The 22,894-nt window shown below is 41.3% G+C and overlaps 1 protein-coding gene across 2 annotated transcripts in view; it reads right to left on the reverse strand.

The window, feature by feature from the left end:
- Window positions 1-22,894, reverse strand: part of ANK2 (ankyrin 2) — a 638,506-nt gene that overhangs the window by 579,324 nt on the left and 36,288 nt on the right. The window contains exon 1 of one of the 2 annotated variants that reach the window (XM_075066174.1): window positions 17,020-17,099. The exons of the other annotated variant lie outside the window; for it this stretch is intronic. The gene's annotated coding sequence lies outside the window, so the exon portion shown is untranslated. Of the gene's footprint in view, window positions 1-17,019; window positions 17,100-22,894 lie in introns of those variants that run through there. 2 annotated transcript variants of the gene reach the window in all.

Below are 22,894 nucleotides of genomic sequence, written 5' to 3' on the forward strand. Positions count from 1 at the left end.
TACTAAAATACATAATTTGAACTGGTCAGGCATCTGGGTTTATAGTTTGGCATATTACTTATACTGGAGATTCACTAGTTGATACATTCTAAACAGCTGTTCAGATGCCAGCTTCCGAGGATTCCCTTTTCAATTAGATAAAAATCTCTAAGGTTCTTAACCCAATGATTATCAATCTTTGTGCTTTAAAAAAAAAAATTGCTTTTTCCAAAGAGACAATGGGGCGAAGAAGTCCATGATAAATCCCTATTCTGTTGTTCTGTGCAAACAAAAATGTGAATTACAGTGAGAGACCGGATACTTTTACTCATGATGTGTAATACCTGGCAAGAAGCCTCTGACATCAATGGAGCTTAGCATGGAGTAAGGTACTACTCATTGTTAGTATCAGAATCTGACCTGCTGTGAAGAAAAACAAAGAAAATGATGACTGAAAGCTGAACCTCTTCCTCATGCTTTACTTCACCACTAAAAATGTATGATTTATCATCACAATAATTTTACAATGCACATCTCTAAACATAATAAAGGACATGTTCCCTCCCCAAACACCTTACAAGCCAACATTAAACATGACATGAGACAGTAGGAAAGCGGTTGGTAAGAGCAGGAGTAACATCAGTAAGATGAGTGCTACTGCACAGCATGGAGAAATTTTTATTTTGCTTGTATTAGGCTGTGGCTACACTGGCAGTTTTGCAACGCTGGTAGTTACAGCTGTGCTCGTACAGCTGTGTACGGCCAGTGCTGCAGTGTGTCCACACTGACAGCAACCAGCGCTGCAGTGTGTCCACACTTGCACCAGTTGCAGTGCTGTTGTGAGTGGTGCATTGTGGGCAGCTATCTCACAGAGCACCTGGTTCCATTTTGGCATTGTGGGAAGGGGACGGAAGGGTGCGGGTCATTCCGCTTCCTGTTCCAACGACCCCTGCTGCCAGGGAATCGGACCCCCCACCTAAGAGGGCACCTTTTTATTTATTTATTTTTTTAAACTTACCCCATCCCCGGCTGCGGTCTGCTCCATGGTCCCGCTCCTTTGAGTGAAGCGCTGGCGGGAGCGCGGCATGGCCCGCTTCCCAGTAGAGCTCCAGCCAGGCGCGGGGGCTTGCCGCGCTCTGGCCGGGGCTCCAGCCATGAGAGCGGAGTCGCGGAGCTTGCCGCACTCTGGCCGGGGCTCCAGCCAGGATTGCGGAGTCGCGGAGCTTGCCGCACTCTGGCCGGGGCTCCGTTCCAGCTGGTTTGAAAGGGCTGTCAACTGCGTCTGTAAAGTCTGGCATACCTGTCCTCAGGGCTGAAAGAAAGCTCCTGTGACTGTGGTTTACATCAATACAAATGCTTAAGCAGAGGCATGCAAGGAGCCAGGAAAGACAAATGTAGATCTCCTGGCACAAGTGAATTGCCTTTGCATCTGGTCATGCAAGGAAAAGTGTAGCATTGTTCTTCAAGTTACGTAGAACTCGATAAAGGCCAGGCTCTGTAGTGATGTGAATAGAGGATGAAAATAAATGGTTTGGTAGTTTGCATTTTGATCTATACTTGTTATTTCCTTTCCTTGGATAAAGGGCGGAAAGTATTTGTGTGTGTGTTGTGTGTGTGTGTGTTACAGAAAGGCATCTGACAATTCTATGAGAGTCCTCAATGAGTCTGCAACTAGCCAGAGCGCGGCAAGCCCCGCTCTCCCGGCCGGAGCTCCGGCCAGAGCGCGGCAAGCCCCGCTCTCCGGCCGAGCTCCGGCCAGAGCGCAGGCAAGCCCCGCTCTCCCTCCGGGTTACTCTACACCCTCCCCCTCCTCTCAGGCTCTGAACCCAGGGCAGTGGAGAGCTAAGCGGTGACCAAGAGCTGAAAAGGAATGCGGATAAGTCCTAATACCCTGGAGGCCAATAAAAACGCTGGTGAGTGTCCCACCTGATGACCAGCGCTGCAACAGCAGCGCTGAACTCGCTACACCGGAAGCGGACCCAGGTGTACAGCCAGTGCTGCAAACAGGGAGTTGCAGTGCTGGCTGAGCTTTTAAGTGTAGACACCTGCTAAGTTGCAGCGCTGTAACCCCCTCACCAGCGCTGCAACTTGCAAGTGTAGCCATGGCCTTAGTGGAATAAAATACATAAGAGGCTGCACTGGCTAATTTCTTGTAGGTTTCACAGAAGAAATGGGTTTAGAAAAAGAATTTCAAAGAGTAGAGACCAGCTCAGGAAGGGTATCCCAAGCATAAGGGGCAATGTGGAAGAAAACCTAGAAGGCGGCGATGCAGGAAGCAGACAAAGAGATCTAGGATGGCATTATTGGTGGAGCAAAGAAGGCAGGAGAGAGAATATGAAAAAAAAAAACAAGCTCAGAAAAGTAGCCGAGGAAGGGGAAGAGTTGGCAAAATTTTATCTTTAACCACAATGGGCCAATTCTGATCTTATTTCTAGTGATGTAAGTCAGGAGTATCTCCACTCAAGTCCATATAGTTTCACCAAACTGGTGTGAGAAGAGAATTGGGACTTCATTTATAAGCAAGACTGGGAACACTCCCCACTTTCTTGTGTAAATATTTTAACTTCCATTTTTATCTAGAAGAGAAACATTTATTTCATGCTTTAAAAATGTTTGGATTCAATATGCAGAATAAATTTAAGATATACCTTCTCACCCTAGCATTAGCACTACACACAAAATCTAATTGTATGTACACATTTAGTTTCAAAATAGATTATTTTCTAAAACTTGAAAGAGACATTTTGTTGGTGCCCCTCAAAAACACGTTCACAATTTTAGCTTATACATGTTATGACAACTTGAAAATAATTGGGACTCTGGAGTACAGTTGCTTTTGTTAATGTTCCAGAAACTAAAGCTCTAATCTGTACTGGCAAGGAAAATTATACAAATAATCAAATCCTGCCTTCACTCAGAGAGAGTAACACAAATGATTGTTCAGGTCTCTTCTCAGACAGTTCTTTTATATTTCTCAGTCTCAAGAAAATAATTACAGTGGACTCTCACAATAATATTAATGTCTACTGGAGATAAAGAGACTAATGCACTTTCTCTTTTATGCCGAGGGGGGAAAAAAGAGAGAAAAACCTCACAGGGATTTTCAAAAGCGCTGAGCACTGGCCTAATTCTGATCCCATGAGTTTTACTATTGACTCTAATAGGCACAGAGGCCAATGCTGAGTGCTTTTGGAAATCTCATCCTCTATGGGTTGAGACTACATGTATTTGTGTTTTCCTCTAAGCCTAGGGATCTATGCTTTTGTAACCTGAGAACCTCATTACTAAAAGGTACAAGAGCAGATCAATCTGCAGCAAGCTTATGGAGCTCTATCAAAGTAGTGTGAAAATCCATACCTGTGTGCGTAACTTTATTTTCCTTCTAGTAAACTATACTACACATATGGCATGTATCTCACAGCATATACATTAATACTGCAGTATTTGTCATGTGAACCACATTATTATGTGAAAAGTCAACATATACCTCAGTTATCACACCAAATATCTGACATAACAGTTATTTCTTATTGCAAGTACATGGAATAACTACAGTATCACAGATGTAATGCGTGTGGTTGACTTTTTAATGGTAACCACAGTACATAAAACAAAAAGTACTACCACAATTGTGTTTCTCCATGCTTTTATCAGATAAAAATTTCCATTGACTGGTGTATGTCAGACAGTGACATTATTTTTAAACTTCAGTTAATTCTCAAGCTATTTTTATGTTAAATTAAAAGGATTTTCCCATCCCACCATTTCTGGAAAAAAAAATTCTACCCCACACATTACTGTTTTTTAAAAAATGTTAAAAAGAAAGGGGGGAGGGAGAATCTGGCTATTAAAAAAACCAGGCTACAAGAAGACTAGAGTTTGAAAGTTGGTATGCCCATAAATCTCAATATTTTCTTTTAAGATAAATATGATGGGCTGAAAACTGAACTGAACGTTCAAAAAATAAAAAAAAGTTTAAAAAGAACAAACACTGAAAAAATAAACCTTGTTCTAAAATGCCACCACAAGACAAACATCGGTCAAAGAAACAGTTGTGAAGGAAATGTTGCCTTTTATATGTAAACTCTTTCTCTGTGTAGGTTCTCATATTGGCATCCATCACAATAATATCCAAGTCCCTTTTACCCAGGGTTTCTCAAACAAGGGTCACCGCTTGTGTAGGGAAAGCCCCTGGTGGGCCAGGCCAGTGTGTTTACCTGCCCCATCCGCAGGTCCGGCCGATTGCGGCTCCCACTGGCCGCAGATCTCCGCTCCGGGCCAATGGGAGCTACTGGAAGTGGCGGTCAGTAAGTCCCTCGGCCTGTGCCGCTTCCAGCAGCTCCCAGTGGCCCGGAGCAGGTAAACACACTGGCCCGGCCCACCAGGGGCTTTCCCTACACAAGCAGCGACCCGTTTGAGAAACCCTGCTTTTACCTTTAAGCATGCTATTAATTTGGGCCCCAAACCTACAAATGAGCCCTTTTTGGGGCTCCTTGTGGGTGCAGAGATGCCCATGCTCAGGCTCGGGGCCTTACAGAGCACCTTATTCAGGGCCTGATCTTACAAAATGCTGTGCCTTCCTAGCTTCCATTGCCACAAGAAATTCTCAATTCCTTGAAGAACTGGACCTAAACTTAAGTCTCCTATCCCCCAGCTCCTTAAAATGAACGCAGCACTCCATTTAAAACATATATCACCAACTCTAAATCTCTTAGCTTCCCTGGCAGGGGAATGAGGGGGAAATGTTGCAGTCATTATGGAGGGAAATATTTCAATTGATTTTAAAAATAAAGGCAAAAAAGGGTCTTGCAGCTAAGGGAGAGAGTAAGAAGTCAGGAGATTACTATTCTAGCCCCACCTGTTCACAAGCATCCCATGTTGTCTTTGGTAAATCATAAAAGGACACCTTTGAATGCCCTTACTCATGCTGGGTAGTGTGGTGTTCAATAATCACTCAGTGTTTAAAGTACTTCCAAGAGCTCTGCTTTATTCAGTATCCATTTCCAACTAGCAGTACATAGCAAAAACAGCTGCACAGCACTTCCACCCAGACTGGGAAGCTCAACCCTCAAAAGCACAGTCCCCAATATCACAGGCAGTACCTTACTGAGCAAATCGCCCTATGTAAGCAAATGGGACAATTTGTGGAGTAAGGTGCTCCTTGTTGTCAGAAAAGGTACCAGAATCAGGGCCTCCATCTCTGCGACTCCCAAAGCTATATATAAAAAATATTTTATTTCTTTTATATTTTACAGCACCTATCCCAAGCTCTAAACTATCTTACATCACTAAAAGGTACAATGCAAAAAAGTACAAATCATGATATATTGTAATAGTCTGCCCTGATCCATACGCAATATATTTACCCAAAAAATATAAAACCATAATGGCACAGAGTCACCCTCTAACCACTCCATATCCATCAAACCACTGCCTCAGAAAAACTAGAGAGAAGAGATGACTTTGCAGTATGTCCTAAACATTAACATATGCAGATTTTCTTACACCAAGGAGACAGGTACAGTCAAGAGTAGAAAACTTCCAAGTCTGAATCCCATTTTCTATTCAGGAGCTCCAATCTATATTGAACCTCCACTGAAGATTGGACTACACACCTAGTGAAGAGACGATGGCCTGGCTTACCTTGCATCAACTTATTTGTGCATGTATATACACTCAAATGTGTCTCCTACTGATGTAAGCGCCCCGTTACGGCAATGCAGTGCAAGTGCAGAACCTGCATGACCTACATCAACCTTGACAGTCCTCCAGCAGCTGTCCCACAATCTCCAATAGTGACCGCTCTGGTCACAATTGTGAACTCGCCTGCCCAAGAGTCATCGAGACTGGAAATCATCCCTCCCTTTAAAATCACCACATATTTTTGAAATGCCTTTCCTGATTTCCCAGCTTGGTGAGCACACCTTGCATGACAATGGACAGTTGCTACCGCTCAACCAACCATTCCAGCTCAATGAACTAGACATGCTCTGACTGAAGTAGACAGGAGATATTTGATCTCCTGAGCCTGTGGGGGAAACAGGTAGGCACAGCTACAAACCAGTCATAGAAAGGTGGACACCTATGGAAAGGTTGCATAGGGGATGCAATCAAAGTGGTATGACAGGGATCAGCAGCAGTGCTGTGTGAAAGCGAAGGACCTGCTGCAGGCATATCGCAAAGCCAGGGAGGTGAACAGTCAATCAATCCGGTACTGAGCTGCGGAACTACCATTTTTACAAGGAACTGCATGCCACACTTGGTGGAGATTCCATCAGCACTCCACAGACCACCATGGATAGCTCAGCGAAGCCTGAAAGAGAGCCCCCTGTTGTGAATAGCAAGGAGGAAGAGAGATATGCAACAATGGGGTGGGGAGAGGTTCAGCTATGCCGCAAACCAGGATCTGTACGAGACTCCACCGCACTCTAGTCAATCCAAACAGCCAAGTACAAATGAGCCTGATCAAAGGGAAGAAACCTTGGATAAGTGTGTGTGGCATTCTCCCTTAATATGTTCAAATGTTAAGATGGTGCACAGCCCAACCCCAACTTAGCATAGGTGTCTACTTATTGTTTTGCTCATATGAAAAAAGGTACAGTTCTCTGCTTTTCAACCACATGTAGGATTAGGCAGTGAAGAGGGTGGGGAGACATGGAGCAATCTGTTTGTACATAGAGATATCCCTTGCATCCTCCTCAGGGATCTCAATGAAAGTTTCATGGAAGTACTCTGCAATCTTCTCGACGGTTTCTAGCGATGGTTGCCTTATTTCTCCCTTCCCAGAAGGACACTTTCCTATGCCATTCTCTGATGTGTTTGGCATGTGTGATATTCACAAACTTACAAGCAGCACCACACATATCCTAACCCCAAAACTTCAGAGCTAGGTAGAGCACAGTTCACAGCATCGCATTACTGTGGCTGACAGTTAAAGTGGTCTTTCAAATCCTACTTCAGCGGCATAGCTTTGAGCTGAGTTCTTGTAGTGACTCTTGTATCTGGCCGTTCAAACTAATCAGACAGCTGCTCTGCCTCTGCCCCTGCAACAACATTTCCCCTTTTGCATCACAGATTATGCAGGACATAACAGCTCTAACCACTGGGATATTTTTGTCTCTGAAATCTAATCTAATGAGTAAACATCACCAGTTTCCCTTTCAACTGCTAAAAGCAGATTCAACTGCCTTTCTGCATCTTTTATTTTTAAATTAAAATAAAAACACTGCTTCTTTTCTATTTTTTCCATCAAAAACACAAAAAGATTCCTGAAAAAAAAAATGAACAAAAAAATCCCATTTCTTTCAAAAATTTGTGAAAACTAAAGTCTAATTTTTGTCTAGCCCTACAGATGCTTGATATCTCTGGCCTGTGTTTCCAGATGGAGGAACTATGAAAAAACACAGGAAGATGGGCAGACAAGAATTTTCAATTTCTGCTTTCAAAGCTACAAGTGAAAATGGGCAGTGGGGTGGGAGGATGGAATAGGAGAGAATAAAAAATGCCGCAGCAAAAGTGAAGGCAGATGCTCCATTGAAGTCCTATGGCCAGGTTTAATAACTAGACTCACATACTGTACAATCAGTATTTAAAAATGTTAAGCTGTAAATTTCTCATCACAAAATTTACCAGTATTTTCTCAAATACCCAAGCAGAAAATTGACATAGCTCTGTACAGTCATAACAAACTTAATTCCAAAAGATAAAATAATCTTCATATTTCCAATGATTTTCTATGCTTGCATAGTGTGCAATATATTGGAGAGAGAGAGAGTGTACAGTTCTGTAGAAGGCTGGAAAAATCCCACATACCTCCCCTTAGCACACTGTTGCATTCATTTGAATTGAATCATACTTCAATAGCATATGACAGCCACTCAAAAAAAAAAATCCCCCAAAACAGTAGTGGTATTCATTTCACCTGCTATTCAAAATGCCCAGCACGTGTTAACATTAACTCAAGCTGAGAGAAAACATCTCTGCAGAGTAACCAAGCACTTGGTTGCATTTCTGACCATCATTACAAAAATAGGAACACAACGCAACAGAATCATTTTCGTAGAAGCAGCGTATATTTTGTGGCTTCAGAAAACAGCCTCCTTTGTTCCCATCCCCAGTTCTGACTCAGGCAAAGTTCTCATTGCTTTCAGGCCTACTGATTAGTTATAATCTTAAGGGGGAGTAATATAAGCCATGTACACTCCATTAACAACAATTAGCACAACTGGATGAATAGTATTAAATATGTGATAACAAAGGCTACGCTGGATGAGATATTATTTATTATTTGTATTCAGGTTGTGCCGAGGAGCCCCAGTTACAGACCAAGACCCACTGTGATAGGTGCTGTACAAAACATAGAACAAAAAGACAATCCATGCTCCAAAGAGCTCACAATCCAAGTATAAAAAAGACAGATAGTACAAGGAAACAATGTTAGTCAGCATGACAGACAGTTGTCTCAGCACACCAGAGGCCTAATTGTTGTCAAGTTTTTTTTAGATATCATATAAAGGAGAGTTTTAAGGAGGATTTGGAAGATAATGTGTTAATTTTGCAGCTATTTACATGGTGCTCCTCTCAAATGACAGGCAGCATTGGAAAAAGTATGAAGGTGCTTGTTGGAAAATTTAACAATGAGAGATGATAGGCAGAGTAGGGATAGGCTGTGGAAAAACAAGTAGCTTTTGTCCGATGTAATACAGAAGGGGGAGGCAGTAGAAGGATGCAAAAACAAGAGGAATGACATGGTCAAAGTGACGGGCTAGGAACATGATCTTTGCAGCATCATTCTGAAATGATATGAACAGCGTAAGATTGCATTTGTCAAGGCCAGAGCAGTGGTGAAGCTAACAGGGAAATGGGGATGGGAGGACGATCATCTCCCCACCCTCAGTGGTCTTTAGGTGCATGCACAGCACCTTTTCAAATACATTATGCAATTGACAAAAGGAGGTGCATGACACAAATGTTCACACGGATATGGAGAATGAGCCTGCCTTGTGCTCACTCAGCAGTGGTAGCTCCTGTTCCATTGGGCTGTGCACAGCTCCCAGATCCAGGTGTTGCACCTGAGTGCACAGAGTCACGTGGCCCTGAACCACCTGTGCTCCATATTGCAACACCACTCACTCAAATTTGGCCCAGCAACTCCTCTATCCTGATGGATGGGCAGCCAAACCAAACCTGAATGGCACTGCAACTGCATATGCCAGGTTGCAACATCCAGAGTGGGGTGCTGGGCCCATCATTGTGGGAGAAGAGACATTACTGCTGGGTGAGTGCAGGCCAGGCTCGCTCTCCAGCTCCCGCACCTCACCCTGGCTGGGGCCTCCCCTCCACACTGGACCAGGATTAGAGTTGCAGTGCCTGGGTAGAGAGCGCAGCAGGCATGGTAACATGAAATCAACAAGCCAACAGGTATAATTCCAGGCGGCATTATCAATGACCCATCGCCTCCTCCTCCATCGCAAATCTTGGCTCCACCGCTGAGCCAGAGAGAAGAATGTTACAGTAATCAAGATCTGAGATTATGACACCCTGGACATGAGATTTAACTGTGGGGATAGCTAGGAAAGGCTGTGTTTTACAGATGTTAGGCAGAATAAATTGACAAGATTTAGACATAGCCTTGATGTGAGAACCTAGACAGAGGTCCGAGTTAAAGATGACATCCATATTATCACTGCAAGTGACAGGCAGAATGGCAGTGATGGAGGAAGGAGATAGTGAAGAGGGCTTGGAGTAGATGAGGGGATTAAAAGCTCTGTTTTAGTCATGCTGAGCTTGAGTTGATGACTGCACATCTCTGTCAGAGACACAGGACAAAATTTTAGTTTGGACAGAACAAAACACATCAGAGACATGACAGTTGAGTTTGTGTTTTCTGATAAGATTACCTAGAGATGTGGTGTAGAGGGACAAAAGGACCAAGGACAGAGCCCTGTGAAAGCCCCCACAGAAAGCTGGAACAGGAATGAGGAGGATCCTCAGAAGGACACACTGAAGGAGCAATTAAAGAGGCAAAAAAAAGAACTAAGAGAGGACAGAGTCACAGAAGACAAGGGAGGGCAAGATTTCAAAGAGAGCGTCAAAGGCAGCTTTCAGATGAGGAGGATGGAGTACTGGTGCTGAACTCTGTCCGAGAAGTTATTTTTATTGTGAATATTAAGTAACAGATGATTTAGAACTTCAATTTCTTGTTCAATTTCTAATTACTTTGATTCGCTTCAGACTTGTCAATAGAACACTTTATTTGTTTTTGTAAATCCCTATGAGGGTGGGCAAGCATATAAAGGATATGAGACTTCATAGGAAATATCATTTTTATTACCATCATAATTATTTCTAGAGGTTTTACTACTAATGAGTGGCCATTTTGTCTTTTACAAAGTGTATCACATTCAGCATACCCTTTAAGAAACTGGTATCTGGCTGCATAATTTCTAAATAATATTTTTCTAATTGCCTGAACATTTTGAAAAAATACAATTAAGAGTACAGGCAAAAATAGAATGTAATGAGAGCCTGATTTGCCATTGTTCTGCATCATGCGCAGTTATTTTCATGAGTGCCAGGTCAGAATAAAAGACTATCATTCTGATTTGGTAGCACTTTATACCCATTTGGTTCTTGCATAAATAAATACATGAAATGCAGGGTAACAGAGACTGGAGCCTACAGTCTATAACCTTGCAAACATACATTATGAATGCTCACAGTATTCAACATCCAATTAAAAGTAAATTTATGGGGGTGTGCAAAGTAATTTTAAATATATATCAATATTTATGTGTATGTTTTCTAACATCTTTCTAGAAACTGAACTATGTTCTCCCCAATGAAGTTCAACACATAGTTGATTTGTTATAAATATATTTTACTCACATAATGGAACCTAGAGATGTTGCTGTATGAAGAATTGCTATAGATTTGAAAGCAGATGTTGCAGCACTGATAGAATACAGACCTTCTCTGCTTTGATTTCCAGAAAGTTGTAGCAATAGCACCATGGTGATGTTACTACTGTATCACATTAATGCAGAAATCCATATTTCAAGAACCAAGTCTTTAAAAATAAAAGGAAAAAAAAAACCTTCTTGAAGAGTTCATTTTAAAAGTTATATCTAATTGCTGTGCATTATAAGCATATCCATGTCTACTTTTATTTAAATGCAGAGTACTGTTTTCAAGAAAGAGTTTAGTTTTTGTTAAATTTTTAACAAAGTATTGATTACCTCATTAAGGTAGTTCTAGGAAAACAGAGCTATGTATTTATATGGAGCTTTTGAGCAGACAGATATCACTTCAATTTCTTACATTGTAATAACTTCAATACTGATTGTACTTAGCAGCCTAAACATGTGTCATAAACAGATAAGAAAAGTTAATAGCACAGAAGTACTTTATATCTCTTGGACTGTAAAGGGTTAACAAGTTCAGTAGCCTGGCTGTCACCTGACCAGAGGACCAATCAGGAGCCAGGATACTTTCAAATCTTGAGGGAGGGAAGTTTCTGTGTGTGCTGTTAGTTTTTTGGTGGTTGTTCACTCTGGGCGCTCAGAGGAACCAGATGAGCAACCAGGTTTCTCTCCAATTCCCTGATACAGGTTCTTATAGATTCAAAATAGTGAGTACTAAATAGATAAAGCGAGTTAGGCTGATGTTTGTTTTCTTTATCTGCAAATGTGCATTTGGCTGGAAAGAGTTTAATTGTGCATTTGGCTGAAAGGAGTTCAAATTTGTGGTTTTGCTGAAAGGATTTTAAATTTGTACTTGAATACTTGGGCTGGGGGGTGTTCCCAGTGTCTATAGCTGAAAAACCCTGTACCTATTCCATTTTAAATTTACAAAGATAATTTTTACTGTTTTTCTCTCTTTAATTAAAAGTTTCTTGTTTAAGAACCTGATTGTTTTTTCATGCTGGTGAGACCCCAGGGGACTGGGTCTGGATTCACCAGGGAATTGGTGGGGAGAGAGGAGGGAAGGGGGAGAGAGAGGCTGGTTTCTCTCTGTGTCAGGATTACTGTCTCTCTCAGGGAGAGTCTGGGAGGGGGAAAGAGAAGGAGGGAGGAAGGTGAATTGTCCTCTCTGTTTTGTGATTCAAGGAGTTTGAATCCCAGTGATCTTCCAGGGTAATGCAGGGAGGGGAAACCTGGGAGAGGCAACGGTGGGGGAAAGGGTTTACTTTCCTTGTGTTAAGATCCAGAGGGTCTGGGTCTTGGGGGTCCCCAGGCAAGGTTTTGGGGGACCAGAGTGTACCAGGCACTGGAATTCCTGGTTGGTGGCAGCGCTACAGGTTCTAAGCTGGGGATTAAGCTTAGAGGAATTCATGCTGGTACCCCATATCTTGGACGCTAAGGTTCAGAGTGGGGATTGTACCATGACAACATGACACCAAATTCCAGATTATTATTTATTCTAGTTCATGATAAACTGATATGTACCAATGGCCCTAACTCACTTGAGTAGTCTCATTCAAGGGAACCACTGGCATTCAGGGGCCAATCCTGCAAACATGTATGCATCTGAACAATATTGGATTACAATGAGACTGCTCACATTAATAAGTATTTGCTGAAGTCTCAAGACCATACTTTTTAAAATGTCTGTTGTTCCTTGATATGGTTAAGGAACAAATAAAATTCAACCACAGCCATGACAACAAATATTCAATATCATGTTCAGTAACTGGAATTCTGCATCAACATAAGTTAGGCAATCAGTTTAATACAACAGGTAGTTCAGGAGGCTATGCTAAGTAATTGGCCCAAATCAATATTTAAGAATTATTGACAGATATTGGACATAACATATTACCAGTAAAATATATCTAAAACCAACCTCGAAATATTAATTTCATATTCTATTACAGTACCTATTTGGTCCCTATTAATATAGTCTCTGAAAACTGCAGTGTCTTTCATATATTTATCTTCACCAAAACCCCGTGAGGTTGGGAAGTACTATTATCCTCATTTTAGAGAGACACAGAGTGTGCCTACGTTGCAAAAAGGTGTGTTCTTAACTTGGATTAGCTAATCTGCATTGGCAATTCTGGGTTAAAATAGTAGTGAAGGCATGGCAATGAACTCAGGTTAGTTGCTCAAGTTCAACCCCATGCTCCCTCATAGGCAAGGCACTACAGGCAGTTACAGGGATCAGTTTCCCCCTTCTGCCTAGGGGTGCCAGGTGTCCAGTTTTCAACCATAACACCTGGTTGAAAAGGGACACTGGCAGCACCGCTGACCGTTAGAAATCCAGTCGACTGCACAGCAGGGCTCCTTGCCTGCCGTGGTCCTGCGCAGCTCCCAGAAGCAGTGGCATGTCCCCACTACAGCTCCTAGGTATAGGAACAGTCAGGGAGCTAAATGCATTGCCCCACCTCAAATGCCAGCTCCACAGCTCCCATTGGCCAGGAACCACGACCAATGGGAGCTGAGGGGGCGGCACTTGCAGACAGGATAGTGTGCAGAGCTTCCTGGCGGATCCTCAGGCAGAGGAGGAGGATTGAATGCAGGTCTTTCACGTCCCAGACAAGATAAGCTTATAAGGAAGGCACCCACTTCCTCCTCCTCCATTCAGTTCAACCCAAACCAGTTTTAAAAAAAAAACAAAACACACACAAATGGCCAGCAAAAAAAAAAAAAAAAAAAGAATCAATTATTCGCTCTGTCCTACTCCCGAGTCCCAGGCTACCACTCTAACCACAGGATCATTCTTCCACTCCCATACTCCACTCAGCTAACTTATTGACAGAAACAGTAGCATCTGGCTCTCATGTGAGCTGATCTGTATAACAGGGCAATCTATATCTTTAGTCTCCTCCAGACATTTAGATGGATGGAATGTGTGCCCGGTGTGTTACAACAACCCTGAAATGCTTTTGGCTCTGACTGAGAACACATTAGCACTAACTTAAATCTGCTGCTTTGTTTACTACATGAGATATCTGCTTGTGTTTTATGACTAAATGGTATCAGTTAAAGAGACCCAAACATTGTACACAGCAATATATAGTATGTGACAAAAGCTATCCACTGTAGACAAAACCAAGCGGGCATTAATTTACGTTTATGCTTCAAAAGCAGCATATTATAAATCATGTATTTGTTTTCAAAACCATGAGTCATTATGCTCAACATCAATGACCTTAAAAAAATTCAGAAAACTTAAGAAACTGGGTCCAGACCTGCTGATAAAGAAATCGATTAACCTACTTCTGGGCTCACACTGGTGTGACTATTGATTTCAGTGGAGATACTCCTGAGATAACTGATGAAGAAAGCAGAATCAGGGCCAATGGAAGTTTTGGGACTCACTTTCAACTGGACCAGATGCGAGGGTGAAGTGGGGCTGGGGATGAGGGGTTTGAGGTACGGGAGGGTGCTCTGGGCTGGGATCGAGGGGTTCAGAGGGCGGGAGGGGGAAATCAGGGCTGGGGAAGGAGGTCTGGCCGTGGGAGGGGGTCACGGATGCAGGCTCTGGGCAGCACTTACCTTGAGTATGAAAATGTATTTATTTGAATAAATCATTCGAGAGAGAGAGAGAGACATGAAGTAGTTAGAGCAAGAGGCTTTTATTTATTTATTTATTCAAAGCTACAAGTCTGGTAGTCCTAGAACAGCTCTTTAATTATACTTCGAAAACCCAAGCATTGTTGACAAGTGATAATTTATTGTACTATATCAATGTAGCCTAATGCCTAGATTGAAAAGACAGGTCAAGGATTGTACACAGTCGGCATAATTACCTACAGTTTGCTAGGGTAAGCTGATTGCTGCAGACTAATAAAATAATCCAGCAATACCATAAGCAAGATTTATTACATAACCACGTCCCATGAAATATTTTAGCCACCAACAATACAGATGAAAAACAAGAAGATGTCATTTTTATCTCTATTTGAAATGTAATTGAAAGCAAATTCCCGAATCCTGTTGAGGAGCCAAAGTCCAGATTCAACAATTATAACAGATGGATATTAGGAGCCTGATCCAAAGCCAACTGAAGTCAAAGAGAGTTTTTCCATTTATCTTAACAGGCTTTTGATCAGGCCCTCTGTTACCATCACTGAGCAGACTAATACCAGGTTATCTTTTGAAATCACATTACATTTACTACTGTACACTGCAATTCTGTTCACTCGTCTGAACGGTTAAGAAAATACAGGGATAAAGAGAAGTAAAGATAACTGAACGTAAGTGATTAAAAAAATGCAACACAAAAGCCACCTGAACATACGACGAAGTGGGTATTCACCCATGAAAGCTCATGCTCCAAAACGTCTGTTAGTCTATAAGGTGCCACAGGACTCTTTGCTGCTTTTACAGATCCAGACTAACACGGCTACCCCTCTGATACTTGTAGTTTAGCAAAGATCTTTTTAGAATATCTGTTTTTCTGCAAACATACGATACTGTATCAACCTGCTCTTTCAACATGTACTAACAGGTAAACGTGGATCATCCCACGAAAACACTACAATAGAACATGACTGTAGTGTAGTGTAAAGCGGCATCCAAGTATTAAGGCCTCCTCACTATCTCAGCTATAAAGGTCAAATACATGCATCTGCCCAAGGAAAACAAAATCGGAAACAGCTGACTTATCTGTTTGCCCAGCCTCCCATAATAAAATTATTAAGCTCAAATTATTACAAGTATGTACTTTGGTGAGGTTTTTTCCTCTGAAATATTTTCCCTCACAGAATAAGCAACTAAAAACACGTCAGATACCTTAGCACAACTGAGACTGTTTCGGGGACATAAATAAGTAATATTGGTGATTTCCTTTTTCCTGTGAAAAGCATGAAATCAGAGCCAAAGCAGGGTAAAGACAACCTAGATTTGTAAACACCCAAGGACCCTATTCAATACTCCTTACTCATACTTCACTCAGATGAAATTCAACATCTGTGATTCTCTGACTAATCATTTCTAACAAAAAGGTTACCTTAATTCAATAGCTCACTACTAAAAAAGGTCAGTTACTAACTGATCTTCATTGTCTGGATAAGAAAGTGGAATCAGGGTGGAGTCACCTCACTTCATAATAGTCTATTGTTCTGCACTGCTTGAAAAAAATCTTATGGAGAGGAGCTTCTTTCTACCTCAAAACACCTGTTTATATTGGGAGGAAGAAATAAAACTCTCTAATAACCTGTAGAAAATAATCCTTTGGGTTGGGGGCCTTTTAGAAATCATGCAGGATTTTATTAATAAATCTCTCAGCGTGCCTTCTCAAAAGCTCATTCTTATTATTCTTTTATAAATACTTCAGTAGAAAGGTAGTTGCAGCTTGGAGCAAAACTCACTTTCAAACCATTGCCTTCAAATAAAAATGGGAATTTACTTTCTGATGCCCCCAAACAATAGGGGAAATCTTTTATTTTAGATATCTTTTCCCAGAAGGCAGTTTTCCTGTTCTCTTTGAAGAACACTGGTTACAGTCCTCCTACCCTTCTCTGCAGCTCTGCATTTCAATAGTTTTCACACAATATAACACAAACTTTAGGGTTTCTACTGACAACCCTACAACGGTTCTGGACAGAGGAAGGGTCTGGGCAACACATACATTTTTCTTTGTCAGTAACACATTTTAGAGACTCTTACCTCCCTTCCACCCAACAAGAAAACTACCATTCATTTCACCACAACCTCTAAGACACAAATCCAAATATCCTATCACTGTTTCTTACAAGAGACAACACTGCTTTTTTGCAAGGAAACCTCCTAAGGAAAGAGAATCATTAAGTTTACTCAAGACTAATTTGGAAATCTGAACTAAAACAACAACAGTCATAATTCTGCATCCAACTACAACAGCAGTGCAGAGCAAAGCGGCCATGAGCCTGTGGTACATGGATGTTACAAAGATCAGTGATAAAGATGAGGATCTGTCTGCATCAATTCCTGCAGTTTGCAAATCCGCTGGTAACACACAGCACTTCCTTGCTGCAAGTCACGAAAGGAATTCAGTTAAGGAGCCTCAACCCCCTACAGCGTCCCAGTCGCAGAACGATACAATACAGTCACTCACAGCCAACAGCCGGCTCTCGCCCTCTCTGCGCTGTGACCCCTCCCTGCACAGGGGACAAGTCAGTGAGCCTCCAAGCTTTCCTGCAAACTGATGTCTCTTCTAGCTCGAAGAGACTTTCCGATTATAGCCTCCTTACTGTAATTCATGTGTTTGCTGCTAGCCAGTGCCCGCAGCCCACACAGCACCACATGATCACTATGACAACATTAGAGCCTCCCAGTAAAGTTGCCAACCTCCAGGATTGCCCTGAAGTCTCCAGGAATTAAAGACTATATCATATGATGAAAACTCCAGGAATACGTCCAACCCAGCTCCTGAATGCTCCAAGCAATCCACCCATAAGAACTAGCTCTCCTCAGCTCCACTTAGATTCCTGAGCATCACAGCTGGTAGGTAACAGGGGCTCTGAATGAGTTTCTGCAGATTCTTCCAGAGATTGCTGCTCCCCCTTGGGAGGCTAATAAGCAGCATGACTCTCTGGTTCCTTTAATACAGTGGTTCTTAACCTTTACTGCAGCCTGCACCCCTTTGGTTCTCAACATATGTTCACACCCCTTAACAAAAATCAATATATGTTCTGACATCCCTTATCAAAAATCATTGAAGTAGGTCAGTTCTTTAAACCCAGGTATATTTTTGATTGTATATTACAGTAATCATTAAAAATGTATTATGTTAATAAATACATAGGTTGGATGAAACAAAGTAGTTGTACTTATATGCCCATGCTTAATTTGTGTTTTCAGTGATTTATCTTTTTAAAAAATCTGGCATGTCTCTCACCCCCACAAAAGGCATCTCGCACCCCCAGAGGGTGCATGCACCCCATGTTAAGAACCACTGCTTTAAGGACAGGAATTTACCATTCTAGCAGGAGCCCAGGGGACCAACAGCAGTGGCAGGGAACGTATGAAGCCCTTTGCCCTCACAGCACTTGTCATAAATAGATAGCTAAGAGTTAATGTTTCTTTTACCTGTGAAGGGTTAACAAAGGGAACCAAACACCTGACCAGAGGACCAATCAAGAAACTGGATTTTTCAAAGTCAGGGAGGGAGTTTTTGGACTCTGAGTCTTTTGTTTGTCTCTCAGCTATGAGAAGCTTCTTTCTTCTTCTAATCTTCTGTTTCCAACTTGTAAGTACAGGTAGAAAAACAATATAGGCTTTTATGTTGTTTTGGGTGTATTTACATGTGTGTAACTTGCTGGAATGTTTCAAATTGGATATCTTTTTGAATCAGACTGTTTATTCATATTTTTCTTATAAGCAATAGCCCTGTATTGTCATCTTGTTACAGAGAATATGTTTATGTCTTTTTTCTTTCTTTTTTATATAAAGCTTTCTTTTTAAAACCTGTTTGAGTTTTTCTCTGGTTAAGGAGAAAGGAAAGACAGGGGGGAGGGGAAACACTACGCTCTGTGTTTAACTCTCCTAGTGTCCCAGGGCGGGAAGAAGCTAAGGGGGAGGAGAGATAGAATCTCTTCTGTTTCCTTGTATTTGGGGTTTGTCTCTTTGTGGAATAGAGGAGATATGCTTCTTGGTATTGTGATGTAAAGAGATTGCATCAATACTCCCAGGTTAGCCCAGAGAGGAAAGTCTGGGTGGGAGAGAGAGAGGGAAGGGAAGTGGGTTATTTCCCTTTGTTGTAGGCTCAGGGTTTCTGAGTCTTGGGGTCCCTCCAGGGAAGGTTTTGGGGAGACCAGAGGGGGCCAAAACCCTGGAAATTTTGGATGGTGGCAGCGAGATCAGATCTAAGCTGGTAAATTGAGCTTAGAGGGGTTCATGCTAGGCACCCAGATTTTTGGACGCTAAGGTTCAGATGTGGGAAGAGGCTTATGATAGCACTGGACCTGGATCTGGACCCAATAGGTGGCAATTCCCAAATGAAGCACTACCACTCCCCCCAGCCACATGAGCTGAGGGAAGAAGTTCTTGAGGCTGAAGCCTCCCCAGGGAGCATAGTTTTTCACGACATCTGACAACCATCATTCTACTTGCATATTACTCCCTGTCCCTTTGCCAGCCTTCTCTGTGTAAAATGTAAGCTCCTTGGGACTGGGAATGCCTTTTACTGTCAAACACTTAGCACTCTGGGTGCCAGTGTCATACAAATAATCACCACCACAATGTGTACAGGAGCACCTGGAGCTTCTCTTTCCTGATTGAAGTGGAAAGTAGACACAAGGTGATGATTTCAGGAATGTACATGTAGTTTCATATGCAAACAACCTTCAACCCAAAATCACCACCATCACCATCCTTAAAGAAAAACAGACACAAAATTACAGTGGGAAAGTTTTTGCTGCAAAAAGGAGTCTCTGGAGGAAAGCAGCTGCTTCAGAATCATGAGGGAAACTGCTAGTCTAAGTGGCCACTGAGAAGTGGAGTTGCACTGGCATAAAATGGCATAAAACTGGTGAATCAGGTCTATTATATATAAACTTGCTTCTGGTGGGCACTATAGGTGGAGAATAGGTTTTTTTGAATGAGACTTGAATAAAGAGAGTGGCGGCTTGACAACATGGCCTGGGGAGGGGGCAGAATGGAAAAATCCACAGCAACAGCAGTGGAAGGAAATAAACAGAAGGGTCAAAGCTGGTATAGCTGATGAAACAAAATATGTGACTAGATCAGGGGTCAGCAACCTTTCAGAAGTGGTGTGCCAAGTCTTCATTTATTCACTTTCATTTAAGGTTTTGTGTGCCAGTAATACATTTTAACGTTTTTAGAAGGTCTCTTTCTATAACTCTACAATATATAACTAAACTATTGTTGTACATAAAGTAAATAAGGTTTTTAAAATGTTTAAGAAGCTTCATTTAAAATTAAATTAAAGTCTAGAACCCCTGGACTGGTGGCCAGGACCTGGGCAATGCAAGTGCCACTGAAAACCAGCCTGTGTGCCGCCTTCAGCACCTGTGCTATAGGTTGCCTGCCCCTGGACTAGATTATGCTTCTTAGATCGCATTGTCTTGCCAGATCTCCTTGGGCCTATTTGATTTCTTTCAGGTACAAGATGTAAAGTTGACTTGAGATTTACTGAACAGTAACATCAAGGATTTTTCCACACACAGAGTAGTAAGCTCTAAGATTTCAGTGGTGTCCCAGCATAGTCTCAGAGTATGGGTATGTTTGCTGGGGTCCATCTGTGATCAGACACTCTTGCCATATGACAAGAGAGGATGTGTGCACAACACAGCACAGTCTGGCAAACACTAAAAGAGATTCATTTGATGGCTGTGGCCATGGAAACCGTACACAAGAATATCATAGTAACCAAGGCACCTCAGGTAAATTGAAAGTTCTTTTTCTGTTGACTTTTTTTGTCCTAAATTAAATGCGTAAACCCTAATGAAAAAGCAGGAGAGTGTTTGGTATTTCACTACTATGGATGGAGCAATATGTAAAAGACAAAAACAAATAAACCCACACACTTTAAAGAGGAAAGCTGGGTTCTGTTACCCTTAAAATCATCCTTCTAAAAGGCCAATGGGAGTTTTGCCATTGATTTCAGAAGGAGCTCGTTTAGAACCTTTGAGTAATATGTTCCAGATGATCTTATTGCTCCAAGCTTTAGTATGTGCGTGGACGGATTAGGATACCATTAATTCCAAGTAGAAAATACAAATTATGAATAACATCGTATGAACAGCAAAAATATGTACAAGGTGAAGACTTGCTACTGTTTGAAATACAAATTCAGCCCTCTAAGGTAGGCACTGGATTGCATGGTGAAATTCAAATACTGCAGGCTGGCCAAACTACAAAATATTATTGAAGTAGATATTCTGGATAGCATTTCTGATGAGATTCCTCTACAAAATCATTGATACCATTAAAAAGTACCTTTGGAACTATTTATAAAATATATATGTTAAAATGTAATTGTAATCTGTGGTTTAATATATTTTTTAAATATATATGCACTGTGAAAACACATACTGTAATTTGCCTAGATTATCACAAAGCAAGTATAGTAGATACTTAAGAATAAACTAGTTTAAACCCTCCTCTCGCTTTTTTAGCATAGTAAGTTCAGATGCCATCTGCAGTCTACAAGGAAGGTTAATCTTATAAAGAAGCTTTGAATGGAGTTCTTTCAATGTTGGTAACTCTTTGCAATGGAAATTTTGTAATGCCTTGCTGCAAGTTCGCATTCCTCCAATAAGCTTTAGTGAGAACTGAGTTTATAAATGATTAGAGGACCATGTTTAATAAAGGCAGAAAATAATTTGAGTGTCTGGATGGATTATTTGGAGACCACATTCTGGGCAAGTTCTGTCTTGGGGCCTTACTCAAAGTAAGTGTGTCTTTCCATTGATTTCTATAGGTGTTGAGGCCAGGACCTTAAATCCACATGTGGTACACCTACTGAAATCAGTGGCTCTCTCAGGTAGACCTACTACGCTATTCAACCCATGATAGTATATGTGCAGATAGCTTCTTTCCTCTCTCATTTCTCAGAAATAAGGGAAAACCAAAGCAAACCACCGTAGGATATTGGCTAAAGAATAACAACGTGTAAATAAAAAAACTAAAGCCAGCAAAGCATAGACAGTATTCTTTATAGATGCCTAGGAAAACAGCGCTGTGTTGTGGTTAAGAGAAAATGCCAATAGCACTTCTACGTAATAATAGACACGTCAGTGCAGCATGAGCATTAGAGTAGTAATATTGTCGTCATTACAGTGTTCTTCATTGTAACAGCATCTAAAAGTGAAATGAACTTGATGTTTTCTTTAAGTGCAAATTTACAAAGAAGACCAGAAAAGCATTTCTACGTAGAGGACCCAATCCTATAGTCCTTGCACAGTGCATACTGGGCCCTTAATTGATATAACCACACTGAATTTGGAGGTTTTAGTGGGGAAGTATTACCCTGAAAATTGAGAAACTGACAGAAGATGGGCTATAACAACATATTATTAGAAGGAAAAGGACAATAATTAGTATGCAGAAATATATTAAAGGATATAAGGAGATTACAGTGTGACACTGCACATCAGCTCATGCTTTCAATCGCCAGTCAAGAGGTATTTGGATCTAGGGGGTTTTCATTCTGACACAGCTCTAATGATCATTCTAAATATCAACCCAATTAAATAAAAAACAACAACAAAAATAAATAGTTATGGCTGCTGGAGCTTGTGCAGAGTTGTTGTACAGTCCTCTTCTTGAATGAAACCTTGAAGGTCTGTGGGAGTAGATAGATAAGTGAACATGGTTTGCACACGACTTAACAACATGACTGATATTTCCCATCATGGATTTAAAATCACTTAGTTTGATTTCAGAGTATATTATAGACTCCAGTACTGTTTATGCAGCCTGGGAAAGCATAAGTATTTGGGATCTTGCTATGCAAAACATGCACAAGAAGGAAAAGTTAAAGTAAGGAAACCGAGATAATGTCTATAATGGAACCTCTTTTCTGGTTTCTCCCTATTCCTGCTCCCATTTTTTCTGATGCATCTAAAAATCACTTTTTCCATTCATTGTGAATGAAATCAATAATGCTTTTAGCTATAGAGTAAAAACAAAGTTGATCCTGATCCAACTTCCTTGCACAGCCAAAGTTCCCACTGAGTTCAGTGAGTGCCAAAGGAATGCTGGATCATGCTCAAAATGGCAATATTATAATCCAATAGTACCACACTGGAGTTAGGTGTAGGTGGTGAAATTGTAACAGTTCCCAAGGAATCTGCAGGTTGGCAAAGCATATTTTATGTGAAAGCATTGGGCAAGTTGCTATTTTCTCTTTTTTACTTACAAAGAGAAAGCAAGCCATTATGCTTATCTTATTATTAGAGTGGTTCCTCCAGACTTGGTTCAGAGATAGTTGCAGACTCATCATTAGATTAATCCCGTTTGTCTAT

The sequence above is a fragment of the Chelonoidis abingdonii genome, chromosome 5, assembly GCF_003597395.2.
Source record: "Chelonoidis abingdonii isolate Lonesome George chromosome 5, CheloAbing_2.0, whole genome shotgun sequence".
NCBI classification, from domain to species: Eukaryota; Metazoa; Chordata; order Testudines; family Testudinidae; genus Chelonoidis; species Chelonoidis abingdonii.